At 33.2% G+C, this 26,303-nt stretch overlaps 1 protein-coding gene across 1 annotated transcript in view; it reads right to left on the bottom strand.

The window, feature by feature from the left end:
* br (broad-complex core protein) overlaps positions 1–26,303 on the bottom strand; it is a 263,269-nt gene that overhangs the window by 15,146 nt on the left and 221,820 nt on the right. The window lies entirely within an intron of this gene.

The following is a 26,303-nucleotide window of genomic DNA, read 5'->3' as shown; positions in this document are numbered from 1 at the left end:
ATGGTCATGTTGATATCTGAGGCTATATGAGGTATACAAAAGTATATGATTATAATGTCCATTTGTTTGTATGTATGTTATTAATTGGCAAGCAATGATAAAGTGGTCACTCACGGATACTTGTACTGATATAAAGGCATCTCGTTTGCAGTGATATTGTTTTTGTAATTTCTCTCCATTATTTTACTGAACTATTGTGGTGCATAAAAATTATTAGCAAATTGAAGCAATTTTTTTTTATATATTCCACTGGTGTAATGAACCACGTGATTAAATCATGTTAGAAAAATCATAGTATGGGCTAATGTGTTCTGTTAAGTTAGCCAGTTTATATACAACTTTTAAAATGTATGCTACTTAAATATATGAACAATAAAATCATTTTAATTTGATGGAAGGCTTTTTGTTTGAACTAATAATCCAGTATCTATCAGTAACAAGACAGCACAAGAGATGTGAACACCATTCATATACTGCTGCATTTCAGGCTAGGTAGTTACCTGTAAGTACTAGGAAATGTTGAACTTTAACCCAGGTCATACAACTTCATGATTATTAGGATCCAGACAATTACTACACAAATACAGCTGCAAAACTTAAAGTTATGTATTGTAAACATAGCTCTAGTCCAGTTCTTTTTCTGGAGCAAAATATCATATACTGAAACCTATAGTATCTAAATATTAACTGGCATTAAGACAAGAAATTGTACAAATCCACATAACAATTATGGTGGGTTCTTGTTTATTCATCTATTATTTCATCTTCAGAATAATATCGTTAAGTATATAGCCAATGAGTTACTTTACACATGTAGGAATAACCTTTATAAAAACAATTATTTTCATTGGAAATATCGTATTTGAAAATTACAGAATTAAATGTAGCTTACAAAGTACGGTACTTTGTGTCATTTTGTGATGTAATTTTAAAAAAATTAATAATTTACGAGACACATAATGTAGCCTAAAGAGAACACTTTTGTGTTAAGTACTTTGAAACAAAATCCTTGTATGGAGACTGCTTAATTTTCAACTATGCATCTACATTCAAAATTTCGTCAATTCTAAGTTGGATGAATTTGTGAAATATCTCCTTAAACCATTTATAAGTTTCTCATTCTGAATTGAAAATATCAATTTATAGAAGTCACTACGATAATGCATAGCATGACCTCAGTGTCAACTTTAAATTTTCATCCAAACAATAAAAAAATTATTAAAATAAATGTTTAACAAACCTGCAGAGTAATAAATTAACTTAGTTCCACATGAATTTCGTCATTAAGATTTGATAAACAGTCATAATGTTTCATATGAGTGGATGAAAGGATATGACGAAGATATAATGCATAACTTGCATATCACATTATACTTCACAAGAGAAGCTAGGATATGCCTGAATTATCTCATAATTAAATGAGAAACCATTATATAATATATGATAGATAACATTAACATATATATGGATCATATTACGCGGAGATGAAAAGGAAGACAGAAAAGAGAGAAGATTGGAGAATGCTGGTTTTTACTCTTGGGCAGAAAATTATGAATGAAAATGAATGATATAATTCCAACTTTTATCATAATTTGATTGGTCTTTTGAGTACGACACTTTCATAATGATGCTTAATTAAACTGAAGACTTGGTTTTCCCACTGCAATTTCAATGGCTGTACTGTTACAATTCCTGCCTAAGGTATTATTTCAATATATACACTTTCACTACATGGTAATTATTAGTAAACAATTTTTACCAAACGAAAGAAGTTGTACTGATTTAGAAACTAAAGTTTAAAAATCTTAAATGCCCAGTATCACATTAAAAGATTATCTTTCATTCCTCATTAAACTTTACTTAATATAAAGATGAAATGGAATATGACTCCTTAAATAAAAGGCATCTAGATAGTAATCTGGTACAGATTGTAGGATTCAAAGAGTGTCGTATGAAAATTAATAAATTTACTTTACATGAAATAATATTTCACAATGATAATAATTACTTATATAGAATCAATCAATCAATGTTCTTAATGTATCCAGCTGTTTGCTGACAACATAAAGTCCACTATAGTCTATTTAGTTTTTGTTTTTCATGAGAAATGAGGGGTATTTTGATCGGTGTTATAGATGCCTGTTGCTAGTAGCCAGAGGTGGGGTGTAGTCAATATACTGCAGGGCTGTGTCTTCTGCAACTGCTACTGATGATTTTAATTTACTTCTTTTGTGGTTTATGGATGGACAGTATAGAAGAATGTGTTCCAGATCTTCATCATGATTATTAAACCACAGACAAGTAGGATTAACAGAAATGTGAAATCGGTGTAGGTACAATTGTGTGACAATGTGACTTGTTCTGGCTCTTGTTAAAAATGTTTGAACATGTCTGGATAAGTTTTTGTACATTTCCAGGTCATTTGGTTTCTTTTGTACGGACTGTAAAATTTTTCCTTTGTTAGAAGAGAACCAATTGTTGATCCATAGGTTTATATAATGAGACTTTACTGAAGCAAAAGCACTGGATAGTGATATCACTTGAAGAGGTCTTAGTTGCAAATATGTTGCCTGTTCTGCAATATTATCAACTTTCTCGTTTCCAGGTATACCTCAATGACTAGGTATTCATTGAAATGTTATATCCTTTTGAAGTTTTTTTTAGTTTATTTAGTTCTTTCTGAATTGGAATAATTCTATGTGTGTATAGGTTTGGTACATATTTAATTATATTAAATATAGTCCCCTTGGAGTCGGTAAGTATGCAAATAGATTTTTCAGAAATTTGAGTAACACACTGAAGAGCAGCATTAAAAACTAGCAGTTCAGTGTCAAGACTGGAAGAGGATGAGCATGGTACTTCTATAGAAGTATACTCCCTCATGGGTACTCACCTTGTCATGGTGAGGGCGCTTAAACTTGATGTTTAAGCTAACAAGTAACAAAGAGGTACCCACAGAAGCTACATTAACACCAACGCAGTCCCACTATATTTTTCACTGCTTACGATACTTCCATAGATGAAATTTATACAAAAGATTTAAATCTGGACACTACTGGGGATCAATAAGTTGATTCACTACCATTTGTTATATAAAATGTTCAAAGAATCTAGCACGTGAAAATGAAACATTACCTAACCAAATTTGTGCAAATATTAAGTTTAATTTATATTACTGTACCACTGTCTCATTTGTCTGGATCCTAATAAAACAATGCAGCCACATTCAGTATATTTATAAATATAATTAACGGACTGATAGACCATTCATGTCCTTAATATAAAGTCTTCCTTCCTGAAGTACCATCTACAAGGCATTACACCTATTTGCTATTATCAAAATCGTCATTCTTTGTACAACCCGGGATACAAACCTACATCTTAAATGACTATGTGCTTATGATACAAAGTCCAGTAAAACGAATAGCAGTCATTTTCTTTTCACACAAACATCATTCACAACAGACGTGGTGAACACAAGCAATTACCTAACAATCACAGATTTCTCAGATGTAAGTTTTCCCATCATATTCAATGAGTCCAACTGTTAAGGGCATACTGTCCAACTGAAATTAAAAACTTATATTATACACTAGTACCTAGAGTGCAATGCAGAAAACTGTATATTTCCAATAAAATTGGTTTCGTCATTTCTTGAAGTTCTTATACATATGCATGCTTAAGAAACTCTTATTTTTAGTGTCAAATCAGTTCTTAACTGCACGTATTCAATCTTAATACTACATAATTATGTTGGTAAAGTTCCACAAAAATGAAAATATCTGAAAGAGGATATTACTCTAAAATTATGACTAGCCACACTGGTTCATCAGCGTAATGGAAAATACAATTTATTACTCCGCCATCACCTTTAATAAAATAAAATAATTACTAATTAAAGCTGTACATTTTGTAATTATATACAAACTTAAATTTACGGTAATCAATTTGTTTGCTGCTTACAGTAACATTTATTCCATGCATACATGACAATTTATTTCCTAATTTGTTATGGAAGACAAAATAAATAAAAAAAGAATTGTATTAAGAAAGCAAAGTAAGACGAGAAAATGAAAAATTCCTCTATTTCGGTAACATAATCCAAATATGTTTTATGCTGTATTCGTAACAAGATTGTTACAGTATCTTACATCAACATATATTATATTATCAACTGTGGAGAACATTCTTCACACGAAATTATTATATGCTTTCAATTATCACGTTAGTAAAGTCAATAATTTATATTTTACATTGTGATTTCTAACGGTAACTACAGTTCTATTAAGTGCATTCCTCCCTAGAAGGGAACACTTAGGTCAAGATTATTAATTAAGTACTAGCCATTCAATTGAAAATAAATGTCCATACCACTCAAATTGAAGTTCATGTTGAGTTGCAAAAATAGTTTCTTAATAAAAAACACAGAAGGATAGGATACCGGTATTAGTTAGGCTACCTTAAAAAAAAAATACAGCTAAAACATCTTCTGAATTTCATAAAAGACAATGAAAGAAGCTTACACGTAAAGCTAAAGCCAATGTTTATTGTCTTATTATAACATCACTGTCATTATCAGTCGTCGTTGCCATCATCATCATCATCATTATCATCATCGGCAGCAGCATGGAACCTCTTGCCACACAAATCACTGTATAAAATGCCTAGTTCCATATTATAACTATGGTATAATAAAATATAAAATAATATTGTCAAATTACACAAACCAACGTGAAGAAAGTAGTTAGCAAGCTGAAAATTATGTTTCAGAAATTCGTATTTTTTTCCTGTGTATGATCAACGAAAAATAACAACTTAACATAGTAACAGCCAGATATAATGTGACTATTGGGGGACATAGGTAACTTCACCCCATGTTAGAGCTTTATTGTGGTATAACAGAAGGTGATCTGTAGAGTGACAAATGATGGGATGGGGGAGAAAAGACTATGATATAATGGACTCTACATTCAACCCCAAATTTAGAAACTGCAACACCTTTGTGCCCAAAAAAAAAAATATGTGCCGTCACAAACTTACTTTTGCAAATCAAATATATGCAGCAGTCAAACTGTAAAAATAATATGGCATGTAACAACAATTTACTATTACCTAAAGCTGGCGTCTGTGAAATAGGAAAACATCGAACATTTATTTCCAGCTCAATTTTTTTTTTTTTTTCAAAATCTGATTGCCCTGGGCCTAAGCCTAGATCCATGTTGAGCTCCAAATATAGTATTTCCACGAATAAATAATATAATATATTGATTATTACCACCTTCATTGACTCTTCTATTAGCAAGAAGTAGTCAGGCTCTTGATTTAAGATCGAAACCACATTCAAAAGGAGATCTTTTTTCTCAATGTGTAAATACAGAACTGACTACATTATGTCATTTTATGTCATACAACTCACAAATTTAATGAAAAAAATGTCCAGTCATAGCTATACCTTTACTTACAGCACATGAAACAAAAAATACAATACTGAACAACAGTAAGTTTATAAACATTATGAATTAATTTAATTTACTATAATATATTTATAAGTGAGAATTTCAAGTGAGCTTGTATAAAACTTACTGTTCTACAATGTATATGCCATACATGACGGGGGGGGGAAAAAAAAAATAAATAAAATAATAATAATAATTGGCTGGGTCACTGGTTAAGAAGAAACTGCCTACTGAAGGATGCATGGTGAACGAGAAAAAAATTACGCCGACAGAAGAAGATATCAGATGATAGACAATAAGATATATGGATCATATACGAAGACTAAGAAGACAGAAAATAGGAAAGACTGGAGAGTGCTGGGTTTGCAGTGAAAGACCTGCCCTTGGGCAGAACACTATGAATGAATGAAAATAAGAATAACAACATTATGTGCTGAAGTTAAATTACTTTACCGAATTCACTGATGATATATATATATATATATATATATATATATATATATATATATATATATATATATATATTTTGGAGGGGAAGACATTTTCTGTCACATTATATCCAAATATGTAGTATATCAGTCTGCAGTACATTTTGGTTTTTACGTACTTCTAATGTTTAAAAATTTCAGATATTCAAACAACTGGCTCTGTATTTATTGCACCTCAGAAAAATAATATGAAATAAAAAAAAAAATAAACACCATAACATACTGGTACACGAAAATATAAAAAATCTCCACTGCAATATGTTGCAATGCCACAAGACAAATATATTTTTTTTTTTTTTAAGATAAAATATTTTATCACCTATGTAGTTGTAATTATGTAGAGGTTTCAGGGTCAGGTATTTTTGTGATACTAAAATAGCAAACACTCTTCACACTTCTCAATCTAACGAAAATATTCCTTACACAATTAGTTCAGTAAATTAAAAATAACTGCTGATGAACCAATCACGGCCTGTGACCATATGAAATATTATAAAGTTTAAATAGCTCAATAAATTTATTAGTTAAGATTTTCATTTAATTAATAACATTAAAGAGACGATTTAAAATATGTTTGAGGCTTGCATTTCGCAATTGAAAGATGTTCATTTGTAGAAAGGAAAAAAAAAAAAAAAAAAAAAAAAAACAGAACGTTTAGTCACGTAAATTAAATTTTGAGTACACTGACAATCTTACAATGAAAATATTGTTGTTCTAAGTCCTTATTTTCTCATTCACAATATATCAGTCACATAATACTGCACTTAAAAGGACTGCCATATCATATATTCTTATTAGAATTATATGCCTTTAACAGTTGACGTCTGCAAAGTAAAGTTCATCTAATTAGCATGGAACACTGTATCATAAGCATACTGTACAAGTACAATACATTTATTTACAGTTAACTTTTTTAAACAAAACTCATGTCCTACTGTAGGTTCATACAATACCAATGATACATAATCACACGACAATGATATGTCCTCAAAATACAATGATACTCATTGTTACATGACAATTACTATCTTGCAATACAGAAAGTATATTACCATATCAGATTTATTTTAACAGCATCCTTTCCAACAAGTTGTCATTACGTTACGTAAATGAAGGCCAGCCATATTATTTAAACAGACACCTCTCGATGATATGAGACCAACATTATAGTAAAACAATTTATATTCCACAGTGTTACGCTACAAATTATTAACAAATAAAAAACATAATTCAATAAAATAATTTTTGGGAAAAAAGAAGAAAAATCGCAGTCCTAATACCACATCACTGGTTAAAAAAGGAAACTTTCAAAATCATCAGTTCAAATGACTAATAAAATTACATGACATCTCTAAGTCTTTTAGGCATTTTTTTTTTCAAAATTCTCCTTATCTATAATATTTTTGATACAAAATAAATGCAATTTCTTTGGTACACAAGTATCACAAATAAAATTTTACTCTTAAAGGAAAAGGGTAATAAAACCAAAATGAAGTCTTTTTAAAATAAAGGAATTTTCACAGCACTTTTTTGTCCTCCACTAATTTTGTAAACACATCATGGAGTCATACACATCACCTCACACCCAGAACATTAAATAAAATCTTACGTGTAATGTTTATGCAACATGTAAGTTTAAGAATGAAACTAGATATGTAGAAAGATTTATTTTCTGAGCTCATCCTGACAATATTCCCCCAATACCACATAAAGTAAGAAAATAACCTGAATATTGATTTATGAAGGCTGTTATTGATAACATTAAGATGAATAAACACCAGATTCTGTGTGGATTCTTACAAAGAATTATGCTGTTTTATATATTATTGTGAGATTTAGTGTAGTTCGTGAAGTATAAGTAAACATAGTTTACGCGAAAAAAAGTTATATAAATAAGAAAGCACACCTGAGTTAGTTCAACATTATTACCTGATAATAAAAATCAACCTAAACTACTTTTAAAATGAATTTATTCTAGTTACTGAATTCACCTGAGAAGCAACTGGTCATAGACCAGAATTCCAATAATAATACTACACAATGTAAATGTATAGGTATATTAATATTGATTCAACAAGCACAACATAAATTTTACAATTCTTTTTTTTTTTCATTGGGCTGTGTGTGGAACTTTTATGGACAATTCTTACATATTGATTTAACTTGGTCACAGCTACTCTGCTCACGAATTAAGAGAAACATACTTTCCTATTATACATATTATGGAGCAATTAACATAACCACAACTTTAAGCACAGGTTCGTCAAATTAATCACAATCTCATTATTATAGATTTCTTGTTTTTAGAAAAGTCATAAAACCTATTGTTGGACTATCCTTCCTGCTCTAACCCTTAATTCAGAAATGAACAACACAAAAATAATAATGGTGAAGAATGCTTCCAATCTAGACAAACTCTCAGCTATAACTGTTGACATGGCTGATAACCAGCTAAGACTTAAATCACGTGGAACACAACTTTGCGATTATTTTGCAGTTATGTGTGGTTGTGCTGTGGCCAATCAGGAATTAGTATGGAAACAGATGATAGTAACTCACAAAGATCACAAATTGAAGTCATTGTCGACGTCTGTTGCAATGAATGATCAGTATCACCCATAGATTTGTCGCTGTCAGTGGTCGAATGCAACTCACACAGTGCGACATGTCGACCACTTGCTGCTGACACAGTATCCTTGGAAATGACAGATGCTTTACACCGTATCCTTGAAAAACGACAGACGCTTTCTTAAACTGCCGACAGCAAATAGCTAAGCTTGTGAGGTGGTTGTCTGTGGTTGATATGGACTTCAAGCACCCACAAAAAAGAAGTCTGCATATGGTCAGTTCTGCCGACAGCACAACCACACAAAACTGCAAAATAATCGCAAAGTTATGGTCTGTGAGAGTTTAGCCTAAGATTTCAGGAATCTTGTATATTAATTAGCAAGAAAACATAATATTACACAGAGTTTAACATAAACTTCGTGTATGCAATGGAAGGACATAAACATTTTGAGACAGAATACTGCAAGACATTCCATTTGCTTGCCTAACTTGCCTCAAGGCCACTGGCATAGCTCAGTCGGCTAAGGTGGCACGGGTTCGATTTCCACTTGGACTGATTACCTGGTTGGGTTTTTTCCTAGGTTTTCCCTAACTGTAAGGCAAATGTCAGGTAATTTATGGCGAATCCTCAGCCTCATCTTGCTATCACAAATCCCATTGATGCTAAACAACCTCGTCATTGATACAGCATTGTTAAATAAAGTAGTAAAAAAACTTGCCTCGAGTCTAATATGGTCGAGCATACCACGCTCATAATGGACATATTTACATCTAGTTGACTTATCTTATCGCCACGCTCAAGGCTACGCCAATATTGGTCTCCTACACTGTCATTTTAAAATGCTAGTTGGCAAGGCATTCTGTGTTCAACAGAACTTTCTTATTGGTTATTAATGAGAAAAATTCGCTCCCCAGTTCTTTGCACTGGGTGCTCTAACCACTGAGCTCTGCCAAGGTTCAGTGATTAGAGCACCAATCCACAGTTCTGGAGAGTGATTCGATCCAGTGCTGTGGATTGACCCTTGACATAGCTCAGTGGTTAGAGTGCCAATCCACAACACCAGAGACAGATTCTATCCAGTGCTGTGGATTGAGCCTCGGTGTAGCTCAGTGGTTAGAGCGCCAATCCACAGCATCGGAGACAGATTCGATCTGGTGCTGTGGATTGAGCCTAGGTGTAGCTCAGTGGTTAGAGCACCAATCCACAGTACCAGAGAGAGACTCGATCAGGTGCTGTGAATTGAGCCTCGGTGTAGCTCAGTGGTTAGAGCGCCCAGTGCGTAGAACTGGGGACCGGGTTCGATCCCTGGTGCTGGAGCGAATTTTTCTCCATTAATAACCAATGGTAACCATAACAGATAATTCTGTAGGACCAAAAAACAATTAATCTTTACATAGAACTTTCTTAGTTAAGTTATCCACTTCTGTTATGTAATATCAACGTTTATGACAGTAAAAGAAAAAGGGTGTAATGAGATACTTCACAGCACCAATGCAATAAAGTGACAGTGACATAATTACCATAACTAATGGTTTTCTTTAATTTTAGATTTTTTTATATTAAAGGTGGGCATTTGACTGATCATCATTGACCTATATGAATCAGTTATGTAGACCAATTTCTGACAGAGTCATTGCCCATACAAGGCTGGTCTACTCTACACCTGCAATGAGTAGATATTATGGAGATTTGTTGGAATATCACAGGGGAACCAGAGTTCCTGGAGAAAACCCCTTCTGTTACCTGTACAAAGGACTTGCCCAACACAAGTTATAAATAGAGGGTGTGTTGGGGATCGAACCTGGGACCACAGGATTATAAGTTCAGTGCTCTAGCTACTAGACCACGTGGCAGCTTCCATAACTAATGTAAATTCAATTATTTCAATAATCACATTATAAACAAAATCCTGTCACTTCTGTCCCCTGAGAGATTGTCAAATCTAATAACTATCAAAATTTTAGACTAAATAGTGAAAAGTGTAATAACAGTGAAATTTCATAGTAGGTAAAGGGTTGTACAATATGCGTACCGGTACTGTAACTCACATTACTATATCTGATGGGTTATCAAACTTGGCCTTAGGTCTCATTTGACAATTTTCGCATCTTTTATTGTAATCTGATGCATTACATTACATATATTGTAAATAACTATTAGGCTTATCAACTGATTATATAAGCAACAAAAGTGACATATACCCTAATATTATAGTAATAAATTCAACTCGTATCTTCAGCTACTTTATTTTCAATAATAGACTAGTAAGTTGATTTAATTATTATATTGTTTTAATCTGTTCAAAAAACCAGTATGGATAAGCGCAATGGAAAATCTACACCAAATCACAATTTTTAAAATATAATGTTTTTCCGTGAAAATCTCGAAAACAATTTTTGTAGCAACGCAATACTTGTCTTAAAAATTCTCATAATGAGAAAGTGAAATAAGTGTACTAATTAGAGTTGGAAAAAAAAAACCTTTTTATATGAAGATTTTAAAAAATCGAACTAAGTTCTTTATGATCACTTGCTCACAAGCTGCAAAGGCATGTGAGCAGGCGTCACGAAACAACTGTACTTTTAAGTATGGCTTGTTAAAATGTATAATAGGAACAAATTCTATTAGAGATTTTAGTAAAGAAATCTTTTGACAAAATAAATACCAGCACAATTTTACATAGTTCCTATCAGCTCCAATTGTTTCAGTTAGTCTCTTTAACTCCATTTATTTCAGTTATTACATTTATGCTGCAGAATTGACCATTTTAATTAGAGAAGGGAGGAAACACTTTTATTCCCACAATCTAAAGAATTGGAAATAAAAAAAAGTCCAACGGCAATAAGTTCATTTCAAGTTTCTTTCCATACATAATTCTTTGTAAATAACTGTTTAAGGCAGTGTTTGTAACTATAATTATTATTAAACTGAAAGGACAAAACTGCAATACCTAAGTTTTCGCAAAGTTAGGCACATAAAAATTAATTTAATGAAAACTTAAGAGGAAATGTTACTTACGTTCTCTTTTTATTAAACAATATTTTTATAATATTTAATTGGAAATTCATTTGAAAATGGGGTTTAATTTTTATGCATTAACTTCTTTTCTGGTAGTTTGGTGAGTCTCCAATAAATGATAACATTCACGTTCTTACAAATAAAAGAAAAAAATCCGATATTCTTCACCTGATTTAGAAATCCTCACACTGCACAATCATGATTCTGTAGTCATAATGAAATTGCAAAATGAGTCATTCAAAATAATGCATTGCTGCAAAAAGGAAATAGTAAACATATTATTGACTGTGCTCCTACATAAAACAAAAGTTTAACAGATGTAAACAATCTCTTCAAATATTGTAAGTGTATTCCCGTCTCTCATAACTGCAACGATTTCCATGTACTAGTGACTGTTTTCAGTGTCCTTTATGCACATCAAAAAGGTGATATTTTTTGTGCCCATTCTGTTTTAAAATGTTTCAAATTAAGCAATTGCTTTAATATGAATTCATAATCGAGTGTCTGCATATTAATGCGCAAATAATTTATACTATTTTAGATCTGTTTAAATTTACAATTTTTCAAATTCATGTTATGGTGATACAATACTGAAAATAGTCGAATTTTGGCAAGTTTTATCATTTCTTTTTTTTTATTTTCGCGCTGAAAAATGTACAGTTTTAAGAAAATTTGATCTCAATACCTTAATTATAAGTATACTTTCATATAATTGATAAAGTTTTGTTAATGTACGAGTTACGTGTAATCAAAACTTTAAATTTAATTATCTAAACAAAGAAATTTTCTATGTAATCAACGACAAGTACTCATTTTGTCAGTGGTCAAAGCCAGAGTGATGGAACTTGGTACACTTATTCATTAATATCCTGTTGTGAAATGGAGCATTTGATTGGCTGTATTCAGAATAACTGTATTGTTAGAGAATTATATGTAAAGCAGTACTGTTTTCCTATTAATGTTTGAACATTGAAGAAATTATATTTTTTTATAAATGAACAAATTAGAGTACGGCATTACTGATGCTCCATTGCACAATATGCAGTGTTACCTTCAAGAAAAAATTAGATTTAAAAAATAATAATTTGTTTTGAAATAGGATTTCCACTAAGAAAAAAAAAAGTTTAATTTTTTTTTTTTTAAAGTATTTATGAGAAACGACTGAAACTTACAATGTGTGATTATGATATTGATATGCAGATTCAGTAAAAATTTCAATCTCTAGCTCAAATATTGTGGATTTTAGAAATTTCAGTAGTGCCTTAACAAGAATTCTCCTCCCACACTCCACACCAGCATAAACAGAATGGGCCAAAAGACATGATCATATACTGTAGTATTTATGCTGCAATAAGATATTTATTGCAAGTGAAAATCTCACTGAAGGCTTCAGAGCTCTTCAAATGCCTAATGTCGTAAGAGTTCCTCTCGTTTTTAATAGAGTTCAGTCAAATGTGTGTTTGTCTGGTCATTACTGTCACGTCATTTAACTTGGCTTGCCTCCAATGCTTTATGCTAGCATGTATTGTCATTGTGAATTATGTGTTGATTAGGTTAAGTTATGTTGGTGATTTCTTTGTTTTGTAAGCCAAAAAGGATATCTAGTTAGGGTTGCCAGATGTATGGTTTTACCCGGAACATTACGGTTTTAGCTCTTTTTATTCTACTTACGGTGCGAGTCTTGAACTGTACGCCAAATGTTCCATTTTCAAATTCCAAATCCCACATACAGTACCGGTAATTACGTCACATTTGCAGTGTGGTTGGTGGCAGCGTAATACTAGGGTATGTATGACAGTACCACAGTCTAATACATACAGTACCAGAAAAATTGGTGTGTATTATAGATTAAATTATGTGTATTAAAGTTCTTGCTACGCTTTTCCCCATTTACGGCGATTATTTTCAGTAACAGCTACAAAATGGAAGGATGAAAAGAATAGAATAGGTCTACTGTAAAAGTTATAAAAAAAATGAACTTCTTGTATAATTCAAGAATGATGAAAACTGTAGTGAATTTTACAAGAAGATTTTGTTATATAAGTAAATAAATAATATAAGGCAGTACAACACCTTATTTCAAATGGTATTGTTTGGTGACAAAGCCTTCTTCCAGCTGAGAGTAACGACCTTCAGTTCTTACAAATATATTCTATTTCAGACGCTGATAGGCCTAACATAATACCAAGCTTAAAAGTAGAATTAATTGAACAACTCCAGAATCTAATGCATGGTAATAACAGTTGCATTCATAGTTCTAAATACAATTTTGAAAGTCATTCACGAGCAAACGATTTATAATTGATAATAAATTAATTATTCACTAACCATAACAAAGCTGTATTTGGAAATATAACAGATTTAAGCCAATGAGTCCACACTTGTGGAGTAACGGCTAGCGCGTCTGGCCACGAAACCAGGTGGCCCGGGTTCGATTCCTGGTTGGGGCAAGTTACTTGGTTGAGATTTTTTCCGGGGTTTTCCCTCAACCAATATGAGCAAATGCTGGGTAACTTTCGGTGTTGGACCGCGGACTCATTTCACCGGCATTATCACCTTCATCTCATTCAGACGCTAAATAACCTAGATGTTGATAAAGCATCGTAAGAATAACCTACTACTACTACTACTTTAAGCCAATGATATTTATTTATAACAAGTGCAGCGAAGCGCACGGGTACGGCTAGTAAATAAATAAATATGGCATATTCAAGTGGGAAATACATATTAAATATAGGAATATATAACATGAAAGAGTAGTTCACAATATAATTATATGATGTAATAAATAATTACAATATACAATGCATAAATCATAATAAGATTAAATGTATTAATTAATATGTAATACATTGGTTGGGTCACTGATTGAAAACAAACTGCCTACTGAAGGATGCACTGGTAGAAATGATGAAAGGTAGAAAAGTTCGGGGCAAAAGAAAATATCAGATAGATGATAGACGACATTAAGATATAGGGATCACATGCGGAGACCAAGAGGAAGGCAAAAAATAGGAAAGATTGCAGATTGCTGGGTTTGCAGTGAAATACCTGCATTTGGGCAGAAAAGTATGAATGAAATTCTCTTCTTATACACTCAATGTTTTTTCTAAGAAACCGCATGTGGATGAAAGGTGTTCCTTATTTCCCCATCTCAAAATCTGGCAATCCTATATCTAGTTGTTATATGGATTCCTGAAAAGAACGAACTGGCAAAATGGATGAAGAAATCAGAGAACAATTTTTACATCGTTTCAATAAACCATTTCCAAGTGAGGCTAACCTGCATATACTCGAGAAGAAAATTTTCTCAAGTGGTTCTGTATGCAAGACGTAGTGGAAGACCCCAACAATATTGAACTCCGATTCGAGAATGGCTGGGCAGTCTGTTTTCAGTGTGGATTGGACGAGGTGGGCCTTTCCAGACCTGATGATGTGTCCTACACGAAGGAGAAGCTTGGTGGGATTCGGATCAACTCAGCTGAAGATTTTACAGGAAATATTCACAATGTCTTCAGGACGATCAGTAGCAAGATGTTCATGCAGATAAGCAGACACCACATCAGTGAATTCAATTATTATGGGTGGAAAACGACAATCAACATACCAAGATGTTACGTGACTGAGGGCTACAATGACACGAGTATTTAAGTTATTATTATCAAATTGATGTTAATCAATGTACAGCATCTTCTCGAGAATTGATTGATTTCATATTCTGTTATTTTGTAACGCAACATATAATATACAGGATGATTCACGACTAATGATTCGTGCTTTAGGAATCAGTTTTATAGGTCATTTGAGCATAAAATGTCATATGAACATGTGTCCGATTAATATTAGTTTCAAAGTTATTCATAAAAATCCAAACATCATACTGTGACTCAGGCTTTGGAGTTACTTGCATTGTAATACAAATATTGGAACATAAACTAAATGGAGGGCTATGCTGTTATGTGAAGTTCGGAGGCTTCCAGGTTATAATGTCCATAACAAAATGTCCACAAGTACAAAAGGTCTACAAGAAAATGTCCATAAACTAAATAGTCCAAGATTTAAAGTCCTACATGCAATTAGTCCATGGAGTAAAAAAGCTCAACATCTATTTGGTCCACCATATTATAAAGTCCATCATAAGAAATCAATTCTTTCAGCTTTTCACAGTGCATGGAATTGTTTGAGGTTTTGTATTTCCTTTAGTGTATTGCCTAACTGCAAATAAGATTGAAAATACTTACTGCACTATATGTAATGAGACAAATTATTCAGCACATTTAAATCTCACTTGCAATCCTACCTATACAATGTCTGATTATGAAATCGCCAATATGAATGCTTGTCAACATAGGCATAGTGTCTTTTTCACTTCAATCAAGCAATACGAAGAAATGTAGTCGAATAAATGTCTCAATGTTACAGCCACTTTATACAATAAAAAAGTATCGAAACGAATTTGCAAAACTGACTGTTAGTTAAGTACGGTCCAGTTAAGAGAATGCTCATTCAGCCTGGATGAAAATAACCGTTCTATCCACTTTAACCTTACACAGACACAGTGATAAGATTACATAATTAAGGTAAATATCATCAGTCTCACTTTTGTAAGATACTTGTATTTATTCAAACTTTAATCGTCCAATCTCTTTGACTATATTTGTTCAATATACCTCCTAGTAAAATGTTTCAGATTATATGTACCCTTTTATAAGTCAAAGACTATACAATAATTGATTAATAAAAAAAGATTCTAATCTGTAGAAGACAAATGTTAAGTGAAACAGAAATAAAATTGTATTTTAAAATGTGTATTGATTTACATTATCGCAAACAGTACTAGTGTAAACCTGTACTGCTGTATAATGCACTTCTGAACTCATAAGAAAATGGGAAGTATTGCAGTGTCCTTTCAAAGTAATGATTTCATGTTTATATATTTGTACTTCCCTCTCCCTAGTGTGACTAAAAATGTACATTATATTACATGAAAATCTGATTGTAACTTCGAAGAAGAAGAAAAGAAACTTAGCTACACTGAGTGTATATTTGATTATCCATTAAACACTATTTTCAGGTAGTGAAATGAAGTTCACAATTTCATACTTACTAAAAAAAAGTACACTGTTTATTTGTACATTAGCTCCCGTAATAGTGAAAGGCCTGAGTTTGATATTTTTCTAGTAAATCTAATAAGTGAAACTATGAATACTGATAACTACAATAAATCACCTGACAGCATATTCTTTGTAAGATACAATAGCTTTCAGCTTTGGAGCTACCTCGTGAGTTATGCGTCCTGACTCACTGGAAGAGACTACTTTTATTGGTCAGCAAAGGGCAATAACCAAACAGCATGCCATATGTTAAAATTTGAGCAGCATGCATATATATCACAATCTTTTATATATATCTATATATATATATATATTTTTTTTTCAGTCACCCTAAGTCAGCAAGCACATCTCAAAATTTCACACTTTAGATGCAATCATTCAGACTCTTTAACTATTATTCCATTCAAGTTTAGAATGTAGAATGAAGATGTGAAAGTACATAAGTACAAAGGTTGGTATTTTTATCAGTTTGCCAATTGGAACTTATTAATATTTCAGCAAACAATTTAATTTTTTTTAATTGCACATAAAATAATCTATGAAAGCATAATCAGAAAATGTTTCATAGTCAATTACTTTCATGTTTGTTCACAAAAATAAGTACCAGGTAACAAGCAAAATAGAAGCCAAAAAACAACAAACAGTTTGTCAGGTACATTGTATTTTTACATTAATCGTCCATGTATATTTGTATACTGGTACTAATATTGTAGCATAACAACACATATTTTATATGTCTTTTAAACATTAAAAATCAACAAGAAATACCTTTTACATTTAGGTAAAATAACAATTTATTATGGGATTACCAGTATTAAAGGGTTAGTAAAATTCGATTACTTAATACATATGAAATTTGTAACTTCAAATATAAAGTTCGAGTAAGTTTAGTATGTCAGTACATGTACTCAACAGTTTAAATTTTCTGATGTAACCAAAACAGACAGAAAAGTTTTTTTTTTAATCTGCAAAATTATATTAATGGTACTCCAATGACAGATATCACTAATGTAATATAGATAATTTTGAAGAGTGATCTATAGTGAAGTTTTCTTGTGTTACAGACACCTGAATATGCATGGGTTCTGGTATTTTCGTGAAAACTATTTTTGTTAGGTTAGGGTGCAATCAAGATATTCCCAGGCTTGAGTTCTCATTCTCCTGCTTATGACCCTTTTTACTACCCTAAAAGTTTATAATATGTCATTAAAATACACCATATAGAACACAAAAAAGACAAGTGATTACTACCTACCACAATCATACCTATTTATTTTTATATCAATGGATTTCATAAAAATTGAGTGAAGTTATTCCATTGAGTCCCACACAGTAAAGGTAGGTTAAAAGAATGATGTCCACACCTGTGGAGTAATGGTTAGCGCATCTGGCTGCGAAACCAGGTGGCCCGGGTTCGAATCCTGGTCGGGACAAGTTACCTGGTTGAAGGCTTTTCCGGGGTTTTCCCTCAACTCAATATGAACAAATGCTGGGTATAGTCCGCATCACCGTTTTTGGCGTGTGAAGTAAGTAATGGGAACGTTAAGTGCTAGTGTTTTACATTTGCTGCAGTCAGTCTGACAACTGTTTGGCAAATGACTGATGTTACGTGTATAGGAAGTGGTACCATTCTCAGCTGCACTAGCAACATGGTCACAAACTGGGCACTATAATATCTAGGACACACGCCAAAAACGGTGACGCGGACTGTAACTATCGGTGCTGGATCCTGGACTCATTTCACTGGCATTATCACCTTCATCTCATTCAGATACTAAATAACCTAAAATGTTGATATAGCGTCGTAAAATAACTACTAAAAAAAAAAGATGATCAGTACAGTGCTGTACAAAATACTGTGAAACTTGCGTACTGTGACATGTGAAGAACAGTGCAACTCAGAAAGTAGTGGCTACCAAAACAGACGACAGCAACTTTTTTCAAGCTCAGAAAGATAAGCAGAAACAAACAACAACACTGAAGGTGGTTCTAATAACAACACGACGAGCAACAAGCAGAGGAGGAAACCACTGAGCACAATAAGGACGAGGAAGAGAAGAAACTCGAGAAGAAGAAAAAACAGTGGATATGCAGACAACTAACATGATGAAGACAACAGCAAAGACCAAGAAAACTGAAGAACTGCAGAATGATTGAGGAAGAACACCCGCATTTCAGGAACCAGGGAGGCCAACATAGGGTGACCAGACGTCCTCTTTTGTCCGGACATGTAACTTGTGTGCCTGATATTTTGAAATTATCTGATTTGACGCCTTTTTCAAGTAATTTGCCTGTAGGTGGCAGCAGCATCGATGGAATGATGCCAATGATCATACCTCTCTTTGCTATTCCTTGTTATGGTCATGCTCAGAGGTAGCTAGTAAATCGAGAAATCGAGGTGCGAATGTAAATCTAAATAGATATTTTCTGTTCTCTTTAATAATTATAGTTCCCTTGACTTTCATACATAGCTAACTGTAAAATTATTATTATTAAGTTTTTCATAATTATTTTCTAATAAAATAGATATTAACATACTTTTGAGTATAATATAAACGTAAATCTGTAAAAAGGTAAAGGTATCCCCGTAACATGCCATGAAGGCACTTGGGGGGCATGGAGGTGAGCCCCATGCTTTCCATGACCTCTGCACTAGAATGAGTTGGTGTGGTCGGCACCACGCTCTGACCACCTTTTACCCTCGGGAAAGACCCGGTACTCAATTTTATAGGAGGCTGAATGAACCTCGGGGCCGTTCTGAAAGTTTGGCAACGAGAAAAAATCCTGTCACCACCTGGGATCGAACCCCGGACCTTCCAGTCCATAGCCAGCTGCTATACCAACTAAGCTACCCTGTAAATATTTTGTAATAAAGTAGACATTGACGTAATTTAAAGTATAATATAGGCCTAAGCCTAAATCTAAGTACATATTTTCTGTCCTCCTTTTTCGAATAATGTCCTCCTTTTTGAAGCTTTATGTCCTCTTTTTTATCGATATGAATCTGATCACCCTAAGCCAACAGCAAAGCTCTAAGAGCCAAAGATCAAACAGCATGGCTGTACGTCAAATAACTAGATGAATCAGTGAAGAAGAAAAACCTCGTGACATATATGACAGGAGGGATCAAATGCAATGAACTGAACACGGCAGATGCAAATAGAGCATACCGAATAGGAATCCCCTTTGAATGCAAAGATTGGGTAGAGCAGCCATGGTTCTGGCCAAGATGTATTATTGTAAGACAGTACTATCTCTTTCAGTTGTATTCATTTGTTGACAAAATGGCAGTACAAAATGTAACATCTAAAAACAAAATGGAAGTTATGAAAATACTAGTTAAATTACATCATTGTTAAGATTTCGCAAATAAAACAAGGATTGCTGAAATTCTTTAAAAAATTCGAATTAGGTTTTTTTTGCATTATTATACGAATTCGCATTATTTCTCGTTACAAAAATGTGTTTTTAGGGGTTATGGGAATGAGAAAGTGTAAAGAATGGTGCAAAAATTGTCAAAATGAGAACGATTCGTATTATTGCATCTCACATATCACTAGTAATCATAGTTCAAGTGTATTTTCGAATATGTTTATCTTCAAAAGTGCTTCTTAATAGCTCTCTCAGGAGAGTGACCAACTATGGGCTGGAAGAGTTTAGTTCAAGTTCAGACGAAGAGGTCTGTTATCACAATATAACATCCAGAGAAGTACTGGAGTTCACATGCAGTTGGAGCACAGTGTTGACCACATATCTTCCTTCTAGTATAGATGTCAAGAAAACATTGGAGTTGTACTTCCCATCTTCATCGTTTACCCCATAATATGGCTATTCAATGTCTGTGTGAATTGTTTCAGGCTTTCTTTTAATATTATACACATCTTATCTGTTGCAATGGTACATATTACTGACAAAATTCTGTTCGTAAATATAAGAAACGAAGATGCTAATATTAATTTTTTTTCTGCAAGTTGAAGGATATAATTATATTCAGAGTAACCTTATATACACAAGATGAATTTCATGTTAAATCCCGGCAATTTTTGTGAATAAATGTGGTTTTGAATTTTTGAAACATATACTTATATAGTGAACTTACTTTTTTTTTTTTTGCACAATTTCAATACTTTTCTGTGCCATCTTTTTTTAATTTCTGCTGTATGTAAATATATAAGTTCTCACTACAAATATCAATGTACCATGACGTAATATTAAGTTATAATTGGCAAACCAATAAAATCACGGACGAAGTTTGTCCAAAAACAATCTCCATTCAACTATCCTCCTTCAGGCTCCTATTACAATATGATTAGTTTAAAATACTTTAAAGGTCACCTGGTATTATTAAACAAATTCTTACCATCCTCACATATTTCTGTACCAAAATTCCTCAAAATTACTTATTTAAATACTGTAATGTACTTCGTAATGGTTGAGAGTCATTCAAATCACAACACCAATTCCATCGTAATTGCACATACTCAAAAGAATTTACCATCTTTCGTAGCAAGTATCATCACAATACATTACTTATTTACGAGAAAAAAGTTTTCAAAGTTAAATACATACATCTCTAAAAATGTTAAATTTAAAACATTAAATAGTACACATATTCAAATATACACTTTTTTTTCCTTGGCACATGATAATATTGGGTTATCTGGAACCCTGAAACATTTGCTTTGTGGTCTGTTATGTTGAATGTTGCTGTCTAAGATATCTGGGACAATCAAATTGTACTGAAACCCTAAGATTGTTTTGTACTTTTGTTCGGCAAGGCTGAGAAATAAAACTACGTCTCTACTACAATTTTGACGTGTAAAGGACGATTTTCAACAGTGTAAAACAACAGTGATGGGTGCCTTCTTCTAGAAGTTGGTCAATCTGAAAACATTGACACATTAGATGAACATTACGAAAAGTACTTTCCTTGAAGTTTACGACTGTTAAAAGCCAAAAAACAAAACAAAGAAAAAAAGTTGTTTCAACATTCAAGTTACTATCTACACCTTAATGATGTACCACTTACCGAACCAAACACAAGAACATCTGAACATTTGGAATGGATAATCTTTTCACTTTTCAAAGTTAAACTTCTAATCTATGCTAGCTCTCTAATTGCTAAACACTTAACAAATTAGCTTTACTCATTACGCTCAATATAAGATGACAATCCTTCAACTTCACAAACATTACAAATTTTACTCACAGATTTCCAATCTTATTAAACTGGAATTAACGAACTTGTGGGAAGAACGATGTAAGAGACATAATCATACCACAGATTATCTCATTATATTTTATAGTTTTGAGACATACATATGAGAATAGATTATGAATACATAAGAAATTATTTTCTTTTTACTTATATCTATTTGACATACAATAATATATATGCTATTGCACCTCAAAAAGTCTTGGTGTATGAAGAAAAGCAAGAAATGGTTCAGTGTCTATTACTTCTTTGATGTGGCTCAAGCTCTTTCAGTTTTGTCTCAATTACACATTATCATAGATGCCAAGAAATTTCAGGTGCAAAATATAATGCATATAATAGTATTTAAATATGTAAACAACATTTAAAATAATACAACTTTGTACTTTGTGTGTAATGTTATCTGAGGTGTTTTAAACCTGAATATATGTGCTGAACATTAACCTGCGATCTGAAAACATTTCCATGACTGCCACATCATGGACACAAAGACAAAGCTTCATTTATTAACATATTGTTGGCTATTGACTTTATGGCTGCACCAAAAGAACTGAAGACCAAAATGTGAGAGAGGACATTCAGTATATTCAAAACTTTACCATCATCATTCCAAACTTAAATCTACTTTCTTCCCGATTTAACCAATCAAAAGCGAAACATTGTCAGGTTGGGAACCATTTTCGGTAAACATGTATGTACATACAAGACAATCACTTATAAGACAAAAGAAATGAGGTAAATCTAATGTTTGTTGTACTATTAAGCACTGATGTGTTAAAAAAATTACAACGAATATAATATTAGTAAATGAATATGAAGTGAAAAATACTTGAGTTTTCTTAACTGTTAGAAAACACAAGTTTATAGTGTTCCCAAAATGAAATAATTTGTCCCATCTTATTTCAATAGCCTCATCACTTGACTTGAAAGTGACTCTTCAACACAGTGTCTTTGCTTTCATATACTTACTTCCTATGATATTGGGTTTAGGTCAAGGCGAACAGAGAAATGTACTGTCTAATATTTATCAAATTTATTAACATTTCACCCAAAACAGGTAATAAATGTGTCTTTGGTTACGACTCTCAAGTCATTCATTTAAACAAAAACACAACAAAACAATAATTATAAACACTTGATGCAGCCTCAGTCTAAACCCTGTCAAATCATTGCAGCACTTCTCTCCTGCACCATTTGCAGAGAAAACTAATACTTAATCATGTCAATAAGTAGCAAATTCATTGAACTGTCAGTAAGAGCAGAATCCTACTTAGTTATTCCCTGCAGTCAACGTAATTGGAAATATAGTTCTACATTACATCCTACCTTATCACTTGTTCACACATCATATTTTATTCATACCATATCACTGTTCAGCATTTTCTCATCATTGTAATTATCATAGGTTCGGTACACTTCTCAAACTTGTTTTACTATACAATTTATAGCATTTAAGATGTAACTGTGTCTATAATTTCTACGACAACATACTAGGTCTTGTATTTCAGCCAGTGATTTTAATATTATCAGAGCTTGTTTTAACATTTTTTTTAACCTAAAGGCTTTTCTAGAAACAATGGAAGTTGTATTATATTCTCAACTGTTTCCCATCTTGACATAACCACTGCTATGTGTACGAGGTACAAATGAAGTAAAATCCTCGAGTCTTTGAAACCAAGATAATTGGACGCCTTGTTCAGTGTAGGCTCAACAGCAATAAGTACTCTACTGAAAACAAATCCATCAGTCACACAAGTGTGTTCAGGTTTGTAATTTTTGGACAATTCTGTAAGACCATACTTTCACCAATACTGAACAGAAATGCATGATATTACCACCATTTTAAAGAGGAACATTTGCAATTTAATACTAACCTTAAATGCATTCGATATATATGTCCCACATGTCACATGGTGGATGTCCACGAACTTTGTTGAGCATGTCTTATGTGATATTCCCGATGGCGGTGATGATGTGCCTTTGCAACTCCGACAGTCTCGTTGGAAGTAGACATTGTCTTTGACGAAACCCCACGCGAAGAAAGCACACAGTGAGGTCCAGTGACCAGGGTGGCCATGTGCAGAAGGCATCTGTGACTGCTGCACGATAATTTTTAATAATGAAGTGGCATTTCATTTATCTGGAAAGGTCAACAGGCACAATCTCTGGAACATCTATTGGTAAATGAACACTTCTGTCCCTCTTTATCCACGAGTTTTGGTATTAACCACTTTTCCAGCATGTGCAGATCATCTGTCCCGTGATGCTGTTGTCCATAAAGAAAAATAGGTCAAACACGCATCTTCTGGAAACAGCACAGAACACATTCATTTTGGAGTTGTTATATTCCATCTGGATGACAGCATAGGGATTCTAGGCTCCCCATATCCACATATTGTGCCTATTGATCTTTTCAGAGAAATGAAATGTCACTTTATCACTAAAAATGATGGTGCAGCAGCTGCAGGCAACATCTTTTGCACACGGTCACCCTAGTTACCCGACCTCATAGTATGCGATTTCTTCCCGTGGAGTTTCGTTTACATTCCTCCACTTTCAATAACATTGCTGGAATTGCAAAGGCCCATTAACAATGCCATGAGGAAAGTTACACAAGATATGCTTGAGAGGGTTTGGCAAGAATGAGAGTATGATCTGGACATATGTTGTGCCACATGTGATGTGTACAAAGGGCACTAGGAAAGTTCTGCAATGTAGGGAAATCGGTGGCCAGACACAGCTGGCAACATAAGGGATGAAAAGGGGGGTTAGAAACCAGTCTGGGAGATATTAGGTTGTGACTGCCTGCATTCCTTGCTGAGCAGTGAATGCATTGTAAAAATGTTAGGGTGGTAGAAAATTGAATACTGGGCAATTATTTGCCATAATTTCACTCGCAGATTTGACATCTGTGCTGGATGAAGGCTGTTCACATCAGGTAACACTATTCCAGTGGTATAGGGAGTTTAAGAAAGAGAATTTTAACCTTGAAAAAGCCCTCGTTCTGGATGACTCTAAGAAGCAGTGACTAGGGGGAAACATCGAGACTGTGAGGAAAATGATCCAGCAGAATAGGCAACTGACATACCAGCAGACAGAGGAGATTTTTCACATCCTTGCACCACTTGTTTGGACGATCTTGCATGATCATCTCAATGTGAGGAAGCTTTGCAGTATCACATTCTGTTCCTGTAGAGAAAAAGTATATTTCGTGGAATGGTACTGAAAAATGCTGAAGCAATTTGAAAATGGGACGTCACGGAACATAAAGAGCATTGTTACGTGACTTTATTAGCCTATTATGACGTTTCAACCAAGGTCTAAAACCAAGTGTGTGTAATTGAATATAAGAGTGCATGAGCATTTGCGAAGAAGTTCAGATCAGTGAAGAAGTAGTTAATTGCGGTTTTCTTCATTTTGCAAGGCATTGTGGAGCGAAATGTATTTGAAATACAATGCACTGTGACTGCTAAGTGGAACAGTGAAGTGTAATTCAGGGTCTCAAGAACTTCAACCCAAGGTCACAGCTCAATACTTCACTACTACACCATGATAACGCACCTGTTAACAGAACTAACCTCACATCAAAATTTCTTGTAAAATCATGATTGATTGTGTTTGATCATCCTCCATACAGCCCTGATTTTCCTCCATGTGACTTTGGACTCTTCCCAGAGGTGAAGATGAAGCTCAAGGGCAGGAGCTTCTGGCAGCATGGGATGAGGAGTATGCAAAATTGCCACAAGAGATATAGTAGAGTTCGTTCAGTGACTTGTATAGATGAATGGAGAAATGTATTGTGTGATAGAAATTATTTAAAAAAAGTGTGGTAAGTATTGTGACATTGAAAAACATTCCCAGTACTCTTGTACATCGAATATGCATTGAAAGTCAGTATGAAAATGCAAATATTCCTCTTTCAAATGGTGATAATATCATGCATTTCTGTTCAGTATTGGTGAAAGTATGGCCTTACAAATTCGCCCAATAATTTATGCACATTGTGTGTGTGTATGTAATATATATAATGTATTGTATTCTGATTCATTATAACTATATGAATGTCTTCGTAACTGGACCAGTATTTCCCTAGTAGACAACATGCTTTTCTGAATTCAGTCTTATTTAATAGATTTACACGATTATAAACGTCAGTTTATACCTGAGCTATGAATAAAAATGTAATAAAATTTCTAAATAATTACACACAAATACGTACTTATATTAAACATCTGAAAACTAGCATAGAAAGATTAATTCATTAGCATTAAGTACAGTTAGATACTGTATACATTAATTTACTGATGATGAATAACTATAATACCAGTACTTCATACAGAACTGAAACCATAAATGTTTCTTCTAGAAACTCTTATGAACGAAATTCCACAAAAGAGAGAAAAATATCATAAAATGACAGTTCACATTTGAGATAACAATAAA

The sequence above is a fragment of the Periplaneta americana genome, chromosome 13 (assembly GCF_040183065.1).
Source record: "Periplaneta americana isolate PAMFEO1 chromosome 13, P.americana_PAMFEO1_priV1, whole genome shotgun sequence".
Lineage (NCBI taxonomy): Eukaryota > Metazoa > Arthropoda > Insecta > Blattodea > Blattidae > Periplaneta > Periplaneta americana.
This window is presented reverse-complemented; position numbering and strand designations above follow the sequence as displayed.